The 10,292-nt window shown below is 37.6% G+C and overlaps 1 long non-coding RNA gene across 1 annotated transcript in view; it reads left to right on the top strand.

The window, feature by feature from the left end:
- Nucleotides 1–2,203, top strand: part of LOC132171912 (uncharacterized) — a 3,184-nt gene extending 981 nt beyond the window's left edge. The window contains exon 2 of the long non-coding RNA XR_009439094.1: nt 1,963–2,203. This is a non-coding gene — a long non-coding RNA (uncharacterized LOC132171912). The remainder of the gene's footprint in view (nt 1–1,962) is intronic.
- Nucleotides 2,204–10,292: the final 8,089 nt, after the last annotated feature.

Raw genomic sequence — 10,292 nt, 5'->3', positions numbered from 1 at the left:
AATTAAATGACAAATTTATCTCTGATCCTGCTTTATGGTCTGATCTTAATATCTACTAGCTAGCTAGCTACCTCATTTTCTTCTACTTGGGTGTACAAATGTTTTCAGAAAAAGGGTTCATAATAAGTACGATTGATATAAGACAAAATCATCCATTCTGATCATCAGGGCCTTTACAAGACAAAATACATCTGATCATGTTAAACCACTACAATTTTCATACAATTTAGTCGATTGATGTGTGAAATGGAGTTTTTGTATCCATAATACTGTTTTGGTGATCAATATCAATTTTTTTAATATCAAAAGTTTAAGTTAATTGAAAAGGATGAATTTGATTATGTAATTAATATTATATATGTTTTAACACTCCCCTCAAGAATTGGGCTATTTAATTGAAAGGAAAGGTGAAGATTGAATTCAAAATCTCTGCTTTGATATCATGTTACTCGGATCACCACTTATCCGAAAAGTTTTAACTCTAAGAAAATAATTAATTTAATTTTTTTATTAACTCAATCACAAATATTTATATAGTTAATGAATTTAGAATTCATAACTACCTGAAAGCATAAATACGTGATCACACACTTGCACATGTACATCTTATATATATATTTAGAGAGAGATGCTTGAGGTATTACAATTTTTACTGTAAAGTCATTTAGAAATTAATATGACAGTCCATCCATAATTAGTGAAATAATTAAGAGTACTATTTAATTGATAGTTTTTTTTTCATCAATTACGGATTGCCAGTTGATCGAGTTTGTAAATTTTTTTTTTTTAATAAAAGTTGTAATATTCTTAACATCAATCCCATGCAAATATTAATGGAGTAATACTTGGGAACACTTGTTCATCCGGATAAGCACCCTCCTGCCTTCCTTCCTTCCTTCCTTTTTTTCTCAATATATACGAAAACAATATATTGTGCAACGTATTTGCTATGTGCTTTGCTCTTTATTCTCTTTTATGATGCAATATATTCATAAGATCATTGTATATACTTTATCGAAAGAGTTCTCAACCTTTTTTGGACAAATTAATGAAATGTATTTATTATTTTGGAAATTTTATTGAGGCCTAAGGGTTGGAACATGTTTTCCTTATTCTTCACAATTAATTACTTTGTGGAAGTGGCGTCAGAGGATCTTCATTTTGCTTTTTATAAATTGCATTAGCAAAAGATAAGTACTGTTTGGCATATAAAAAAAAAAAAAAAAAAAAAAAAAAAATTTACAGTAAGCTCATGCTTATGCATCCATGCATGTCACATGATAAAATTAAACCAAAGACTTCCGAGATATAATTTCCATTCATTTTTCATTAATTTATCCAAGCGTTGGCTGTTGTCTGGAAAGCCACTTGCTTACACAACACACGATAAACTATTTTCAGAGGTAATCTTTGTTAGAATATTAATTATAATCTCATAGGGAGATAGGTTATGAACTTGAACCTGACTCTACAATTCACTTTATTTTAGTTAAATATTTCACGTGTTGAGAAGAGTTTGATCAGCCACATGTGATGTAGAATGTTAGAATATTTATTAAATCATTAAATTCATCCATTCCTTCTAACTTAAGGTTTTGGGATACGTGGTGATTTAGCTTCAACCTACAATGAGGATAAAGCAACCAAGTTTTTCTTTCTTCGTTCTACCTTTTTTCTTTTTCTTTTTTACTATCTTGGTAGTCTCCATTACTTCCCTTAGCTTAATAAAAATCAAAATTGTTATATGCAACATTAGTGATTTGGTGGTTTATATGGAAAATTAAGTACAATAAAATATAGTCTGCTATATATAGACAAATTATTGGTTTTTAATTTCATGCATTTTGTACAAGTCTAGACACCTCTTGCTGTTCATAATTTGAATTTCATTGAGACTGTGGATGAATTTTAGTATACATATATACCCAGCAACTAATATTTTGGCAGCTCTACTATCCAAAGGTGAAGTTCTGGACAAGTTGGGATCACTACATAAGTGTATAAGATGAAGCTGCTTTATTTATTTATTTATTTTATCTTAATTAGTTGTGTCAGATCATAAATTATTATTTGAGAAGGTTAAAGGGAGAGAAGCAATTTCTGTTCCTTTCTATTTTGATTGTAATTGACACAGACACAACAATTTGTCCTGTTACAGTACTTTTGAAGTTTAACAAGAAGACATCATGGCCATTGTCTTTGATGTGTGAGGTTTGCATTGTTTTTCTTCACATGCATGAATAACGTTTTCAAACTTTTCACCTTTCCTTTTTGTGAAACAATGAGGTTTCCAAGAGAGTTAGTTCCATTGCTACCTTAACATATGTTTGGAACATGCTTATTTGCTTGAATCTCATCAAGACAATCCAGATTCTGAACAAAATAGACTAGCAAGTGAAAGTTTTTTTCTCGGTGCATAATCTTGATAGTATATACAAGGAAATTACAAATAATAATAATTTTCCTTATTTCAAAGATTGACAAGTTTCCTTCAATATTTGGATTTCCTTTTCTACTTGACTGAGTGCTGCATATTCTTTCATTTTGAGGTTGTCTAGTGATATGGTAGGATTTGCTGATTTGGCTGATCTTGTTGATCCTTTTCCATTATTGATTGATAGCATGGCTGTCATGGTAGCTTGATTGGCAGAAGCTTGGTTTGGAAAGATATGATTTGATTGATGGGCAGCAATTGGATTTCAAATGAGAGTTGCAGCAAGATGAGCTGCAACATTCTCAACAGCAGGAGCTTGATCAGGAGTTGATAGCTCAACATCCCCTACAAGCTAATGGGGAGAGAAACACCATTAGCTTGGATTGAAGAGTGGTGAACCGAGCATAAGGCAATCCTTTAGTAAAAATATCAGCGATTTGGTCCACAGTAGAGATGATGTTGACAATAATATCACTATTGAGTACCCTTTCGCGAATGAAGGGGTAATCCACTTCAATGTATTTGGTGTGGAGCATGGAAGACTGGATTAGAGGCCAAGGCTAAGGCACTGACACTGTCATACCACAAAATAGGAGCAAAGGACAGTGGAAACCGAAGTTCCTTGAACAACATCTGTATCCAAAATAACTTAGTAGTAGAGATGGCCATGGATTTGTATTCTACTTCAGTGCTGGAGCAACACACCACATGTTGTTTCTTAGAACTCTAGGAGACAAAAGCAAGGGCTCAGAAATACGCAAAGCTTGAGGTGGAGTGATGATCATTAGGGCTTCCTGCCTGATTTGAGTCACAAAGGCTTGGAGTTGGAAAGGTCCCTTGGAGTCACTACAAGAATTTTATTTTTTTTTGTAACGGATTGTTGGTAATGTGTCAAGGCTGTTGACACGTTACTAACGGGTAGTGACGTGTCAACAGTAACGTGTCTGGCGGGTTAAAAAATTGGTCGTAACCACTGGGGATTTAGTAACGTGTCAGAATTTGACACGTTACCCTTTGGTAACGTGTCAGAATTTGACACGTTACTACATGTATGGTAACATGTTAATTTTAACACGTCACCTTGTAGTGACATGTCACATGTTAACATGTTACCAAATATTTAGTAACGTGTTAAATTGACATATCACTACAAGGTGACATGTCACCACAAGGTTACTAAATCTTTGGTAACGTGTCATACTGACACGTTACCTTGTGGTGACGTGTCAAATTGATACGTCACTAGAGGGGTGACATGTCATATCAGACACGTTACCCTAGTGGTGATGTGTCAACTATGACACGTCACCAAATATGGTAGATTTTTTTTTTTTTTTTTAATATAATTTCTCCATGCGCACTTGATATATGAGTTACAAATAATCCACCAACTAACTCAAAAACTATAAACTATCACAAATAATCTACCAACTAATTAAAACGATTTCTATACATCAACATTGTTACTAAACAAATATATCATATATACATCAACAAAACATACAAAATATACAAGTTAAGTTGTTCGCGAATACATGACTCAAAATATACCCAACCAAATACATATATACCCAACTAAATCCGAGTGAACGCCATCATGATCGCCTAATTTCTCCGCACTAACTGCAAATGATAAAATAGACAATCAATCAGCAAATTAACATAATAGAATCTTATCAAGTCATAAGCGATGAGCAACGTCAAAGTAAAGTCATCATACTCAACAATATTAATGTTTAACAAATTGAATGAACGTCACATAAACAACTTCAACATATATAACACACACATATACATCTATATGTATGTTTATTCAATGGATTGAATTAAAAGAAAATGAGGCAGCCAACCCAACCAGCTTCAACAAATATGGTAAGATTAAATATGCAAAGCTCCAACAGGCAGCCACCACCAAACCAACCAAAAACAACAAAGTAATGTATTTTGAGTTAAGTATATATGGTATTCAATTATTATATATTGCATTTTTACTAAGTCATATATATACGTACGGGGTTGCTGAACGACGGGTATAATGTCTTGACCAACGAGACTTCTGTCCAGCAAGGGTCTAGTGTTGGCTTTCAGTGTGATCGTTGTCCTCAGCTTCTACTCTTACGTCCTCTACACATATTACGTTTCAATTGTGTTATATACATGCATATGTCGCATAAAGATGATAATCAAACAAAGTGTGTTTATCAAACAAAATTACTAACCATTAAAATGATAGTCATCTCAGAAAATAATCATGTTACTGAGAAACAAAGAATATAGTGTTACCTGATTGGCTATTCGCTGAGGATCTCACAATCACAAGAGCTGGAGACTCTGCGTCGTGTGGAGCCCCAATATTAGTCACCTCTGGCTCGGAGCTCACATGTCTTGAGTGCTCAAGCACACAAACCCAAGCCTCATACACCACGATCTGCGCAACCATCTGCTTAGTAATTTGCACATCAACTGCCGTAGTAATCTGCTCCCTCTGTTGGGCCAACATCACATCCATCTGCTCCTTCTATGCAGCCATCTGTGCCCTGTGCTGCTCCCTTTCAGCTTCAATTGCTCTTTTAGGTTTATCATGCGAGACCATCGAGCTTCCAGGGTTCTGTGACCATGCTTGGGACGGTGTGTAATAGGAGTGGATGTTGCCGCGTACAAGTAGAATATTCTTACTAGCCCCTCGAACACGACCCGCATATTCAAGCTTATTGCCGTGTGCCTGGGCGTATGTGTCGTTCGATGCCCAATGAATCGTCCCCTGGGGCCCATCTGCCAATTTCGGGGGTCAATTTCCAGCAGCTCCTCTATCCATGCTTGTATGTTACATTACACATGATCATCGTTATATAAGTGTTAATCCTAAATAAGTTAATACACAAATAAAAATTCCAAACAAGGTGTAAGTAGCATACAACTCTCTCCTCGACCTCTGGAGTTGGGAAGCTACCGTCTTTCCTTTTATGGGTCTTCTTCGGTCGCGTAGGAGCCCAGCCCTGCCCAAAGTAATTACCTGCAAAAATCCATAGCATAAACATATGTTTGTATATATATTAAACTCTTGATGACATATATATATATAGTAAATGACAAACATACTTTCTCATGTAACACCCTTGCGACGCTCTTCGAGCCGGTGCAGTGTGGTGTTTTATTCGATGCTCGTATTTCTCTCATATGCTGAGCATAGCCCTATGAACACATCATATATATGTTATTAATATATGAGCCATCAAACAATAACAATTAATGAAACTATGCAAATAAAATTAAACTCGTGACCTACTTGATAATCGGGATCACACAATTTCTCTAACAATATTTTCACGTCTACGGGGTTTTACTGTGCAAGGGTCTGCTCCATCCTTGCCCCCACTATTGCAGGAATATCGTCACGCTAAATGTGGAGTTTATTTTTTAACTTATGTCTCCAAAGCTTCAGCTTCTCGCCCATGTCTCTGAACGCATCATTTTTTATTGCTGCCATATCCGACCCAGGCAAGATGTAGAAGTGCTTCAGCATTAGTTAAAAATTGAGAAATTATTAGCCCTACATTATATTTTAAACATCAGATAATCATTTTATAAAATGAAATAGAAATGCTACATATCATAAATTAAGAACATTTAATCTACACATTCTCCTTCGTATTTTCTGGTACCTTCTTCCAAGTATCGGATATCTTGACAAAAGCCCTGCTCTTGACAATCTTGCTTGTCATCTGTCTAAATTTTCTCTCGCTTTGTCCTACGGGTTGCCACATGCCATTATACTCAAGCACGATCCTTTTCCCGCTAGTGATGTCCCACAACTTGTGCGAGTCATTTACGGTTAACACTTCAAATTTATCGTCAACATCTGCGTTGATGTTTAAAACAAAAATGAGTATCGATATTATTTGAATTTAAGTACTAACTACATGTAGAACATGCATAGATATATGCGTATATATTGTTCTGACTACCATACATATATGCCTATCGTCTGAACCTAGTCGACATCCAATATAGGCCAAGCAGGGTCATCGGGCTGCGGACCATGCGGGACACTTGTCCCATCATCTAGGTCATCCTTGGCCTATGTCTCACTATCATCCACATATGCGTTGCTGTGTGGCCGCTGATCGAAATAGTCATGCGGCAATATACCTAGCTGGGTCAATGTGGTCGGCGAGGATTGCATACTCGGGGACTCATCCGAGTCGTGAGGAGTAGGCTCATATCGATACTCTAGCTGGGTAAGGCCTGTCGGATGGGATGGGTCAAAGAAAGACGGGTCTAGCTCACTCGAAGAGCTAGGAATATCTTCAATGTTGAAGATATAATCGTGTCTCGCAAATGTCTGCCCTTCCACATGCTCTGAAAGTACCAGTCAATAACTTGGTTCCTACCTCACAAGCATAGCAACGTCCTACGTCTCCCTATCAGGAGAGACGTATGGTCTCGACCAATGTCCACCCATAGTATGCGGCATAGAAGATTGTGCCCTCTGTGCTCTTGACTTCCCCCGAGTACTCATATCAATCTGCGAAATATATCACGCATCTAATTAGTTATGTTTACAATGGAAGAAATATGACACCCAATTATATATTGAACAATTGACAATCAATGTAGAAAAAAATAACAACAAACCAATCAATCTACAATATTTAAATTTTATGGAATCACATACGCTTCGATTGGTGCTAAGTCGGGTCGGATGTATTCAGGGTCATCATGCAGATCGTAATGGTGATTACTGTTTAATAGGAGTGGCTCACTCTCGTGGTAGTTGGCATGATCATCATAAGGCACTTGACCGTGACCAACGTCCTACGTGTTTCTAGGTTTAGTCCTTACAGCACAAGCCCAATCTGGGTTTCTTTCATCTTTGACATAAAAAACTTGTTCCATTTGGGAAATTAGCACATACGACTCATCACTAATCAGTTCTCCCCTATGAACAAGGTTTTTGAAGTTGACAAGCATTAGGCCATACTCATTCACCTTGTATCCCCTATCCCTTGTGTTGTCCACCCAATCACACTTGAACATAACATACTTCATCTTGTTGTAATACTCCACTTCAAGTATTTGTGTTAGCTTCACGTAGTATGTTTCGCCATCAACAGTCGACACACACACGCCACTATTCTGAGACCTCTTTCCCTCATCAAGTGTAATAGTGCGAAACAACCTACTGTTGACCACACATCTGTTATATTGAACTGCTGAGATCATCGGCTCTCTACAATACATTACTAGTTTCTCATCCATTGCCTTTCAGCGCCAATCGTCCAAACGATCGACTTGCGAGTTATATACAATGATGAAGTGTAGTTAGTGTGGTTAGGGAATAGGGAATGAGAAGGAAACATTTTGAAATTTGCTAGATATACATGTACATTAGTCTTACGTAGTCATTGTACCAATCGCAAAATTGCTCAAAATGTTGGGTTTTCAACTAATCGTCCGTCGTTCGCCCCCTATTGGATACTTGCCTAATCATATCCCTATGCGTCCTACAATTTGAAATTAAATCCATTAATGATAATTCATAACTAAGGGTGTAAGATGAATGTACATGCACATGCTATTAACGCGACTCACGTCCACAATTAGAGGAACTCGTCCAAGTTAAACATAATATAACAGTGAATCTGTGTCAATATGCGTCGGCCGATGTCAACTCGTGTTCCTGCCCCTTTACACCCATCCGGGTTTCTTTGCGTCCAATTGTAAAATGTCGGTTCGCTATTTAAATACATCAAATAGAACGTCACAAACTCAGTTGCTATGTAGCCCTCATGAGCCGCTTTATTGCGCACATTAGATTTGAACCCCTCAAGGTTCCTACATATCAAAATCAGTCAATCATTCCATTTAGTAATTGTTTTAAAATAAATATAGGGCAAAAATAATGATGTTAAGTAAAATTTTACCTCTCTCCCGAATACATCCACCTATACTGTATCGGTCCACTGAGCTGGCATTCACGAACAAGATACACAACAACGTGAACCTTGCTGGTAAAAAACTGGGGGGGAATACATGTCCCATCTTGCACAGAGTGATATAGACGTCAACCTCAAGTTGGTCCATATCCTCTTGTGTCAATGCCGTGAACATAAGCCCTTGAAGAATGCAAACATCTAAACCAGAGGTCTAACCATGTTACCTGGCAGTGATCCATGCAATGCAATCGGGAAAGGCTGTTGCATCAGTACGTGACTGTCATGATTCTTCCAACCCGATATCGTCCGTTTCTTAAGTCGTACACATCGAGAAATGTTCGAGGTATATCCATTTGGCACCCTTACATTTCGAAGCACTTTTAGGAAACTAGTTTTATCCTCATTGGACATCGTCTGGCAAGCTGGGGGTATATAGATTTTCCCATCCTCGCTCGTGAAAGGATGAAGTGTAGGTCTCAACCCCATTTCTTGCAATTCTTTATGGGCTTCAAGGTTGTCGTTCGTTTTCCCTTTAATGTCTAGTATTGTGCTAAGTATGTTATCCATCACATTTTTCTCTATGTGCATGACATCAAGGTTGTCTCGCAATAAATTATCTTTCCAGTCTGGCAACCTAAAGAAAATTATTTTCTTCCACCACAATACATTATCAGCCACTGGTTGTTGTTTCTTAGGAGTCCTATTATGCTTTGTATGTGATTTATCAGCGGATTTTGACTTACCGGCACTCTCATCCCCAAATATCATCCCTTGTAATTGTCTCAGGATTTCATCTCCACCTAACACATCGGGGGCACATTCTACTTCTTGGTTACCATCAAATGTTCTTCTGTTCTATCTCCACGGATGATACATGGGCAAGTATCACCTATGCCCCATAAAGCAAAATTTGTTCCCGTGTTTTAACCGTCTAAACCTTTTTGTATGCATATAGCAAGGACATGCCTTTCCACCCCTGGTAGGCCACCCGGACAAGTCTGCGTATGTGGGGAAGTCATTAATTTTCCACATCAACTGCGCTCGGAGCATAAAATTCTTTTTCATAGAGACATAAAATGTTCGTACCCCTACATTCTATAGTTTCTGTAATTCCTCAATTAAGGGTTGTAGGTAAACATCTATATCAATTCCAGGTGAACTTAGGCCTGGAATAATCAGGGATAATATGAAAGATGTTTGTTTCTAGCACATCCAAGGCGGTAGGTTGTACGGTACAAGCATTACAGGACAAGTACTGTAGGATGTGCTCATGTTGCCAAAGGATTAAATCCATCCGAGGTTAGACCAAGTCTTACATTCCTCCTCTCTGATGAAAAATCTGGGTATAAATTATCGAATGTCTTCCATGCTTTACCGTTGGCTGGATGCCTCAATACGCAATCCTTTGTGCGGCCGCCTGCATGCCACCTTATATAGGGCGTGGTATGCTGCGACATAAACAGCATTTGTAGTCATGGTATGATTGGAAACCACCGCAACACTTTCACCAGATGTCTCTTACTCGACGATATAGGTTGGCCATCCTCGTCAAAATGAATTTTGTCCTTCCACTTAGATTCTCGGCATTTAACACATGAATTTAAGTCTTTATTGCCCTTACAGAATAACATACAGTCATTACGACATGCTGGAATCTTCTCATACCTAAGTCCCATGTCCCTTAGAAATCATTTGGCCTCATATGTATTAACTGGCAAAGCACTATCATCCGCAGGCAGCAACTGATTGATGACCTCGAGGAAAGACAAGAATATCACATTACTAAGTCCACCCACACACTTCAAGCTGTACAGAAGTATAGTGGCACTAAGTTTGCTATGTCTAGTCTTATCATGAAGTGACTTGTTTGCCTTTTTAAGCAAGTCTTCGTACTTCTGTGCGTCACTTTCGTCAGCTTCACC

The sequence above is a fragment of the Corylus avellana genome, chromosome ca2 (assembly GCF_901000735.1).
Source record: "Corylus avellana chromosome ca2, CavTom2PMs-1.0".
In the NCBI taxonomy this organism is placed as follows: domain Eukaryota; kingdom Viridiplantae; phylum Streptophyta; class Magnoliopsida; order Fagales; family Betulaceae; genus Corylus; species Corylus avellana.
Note: the sequence above shows the minus strand (reverse complement) of the source record. Positions and strands in the feature narration are given on the sequence as shown.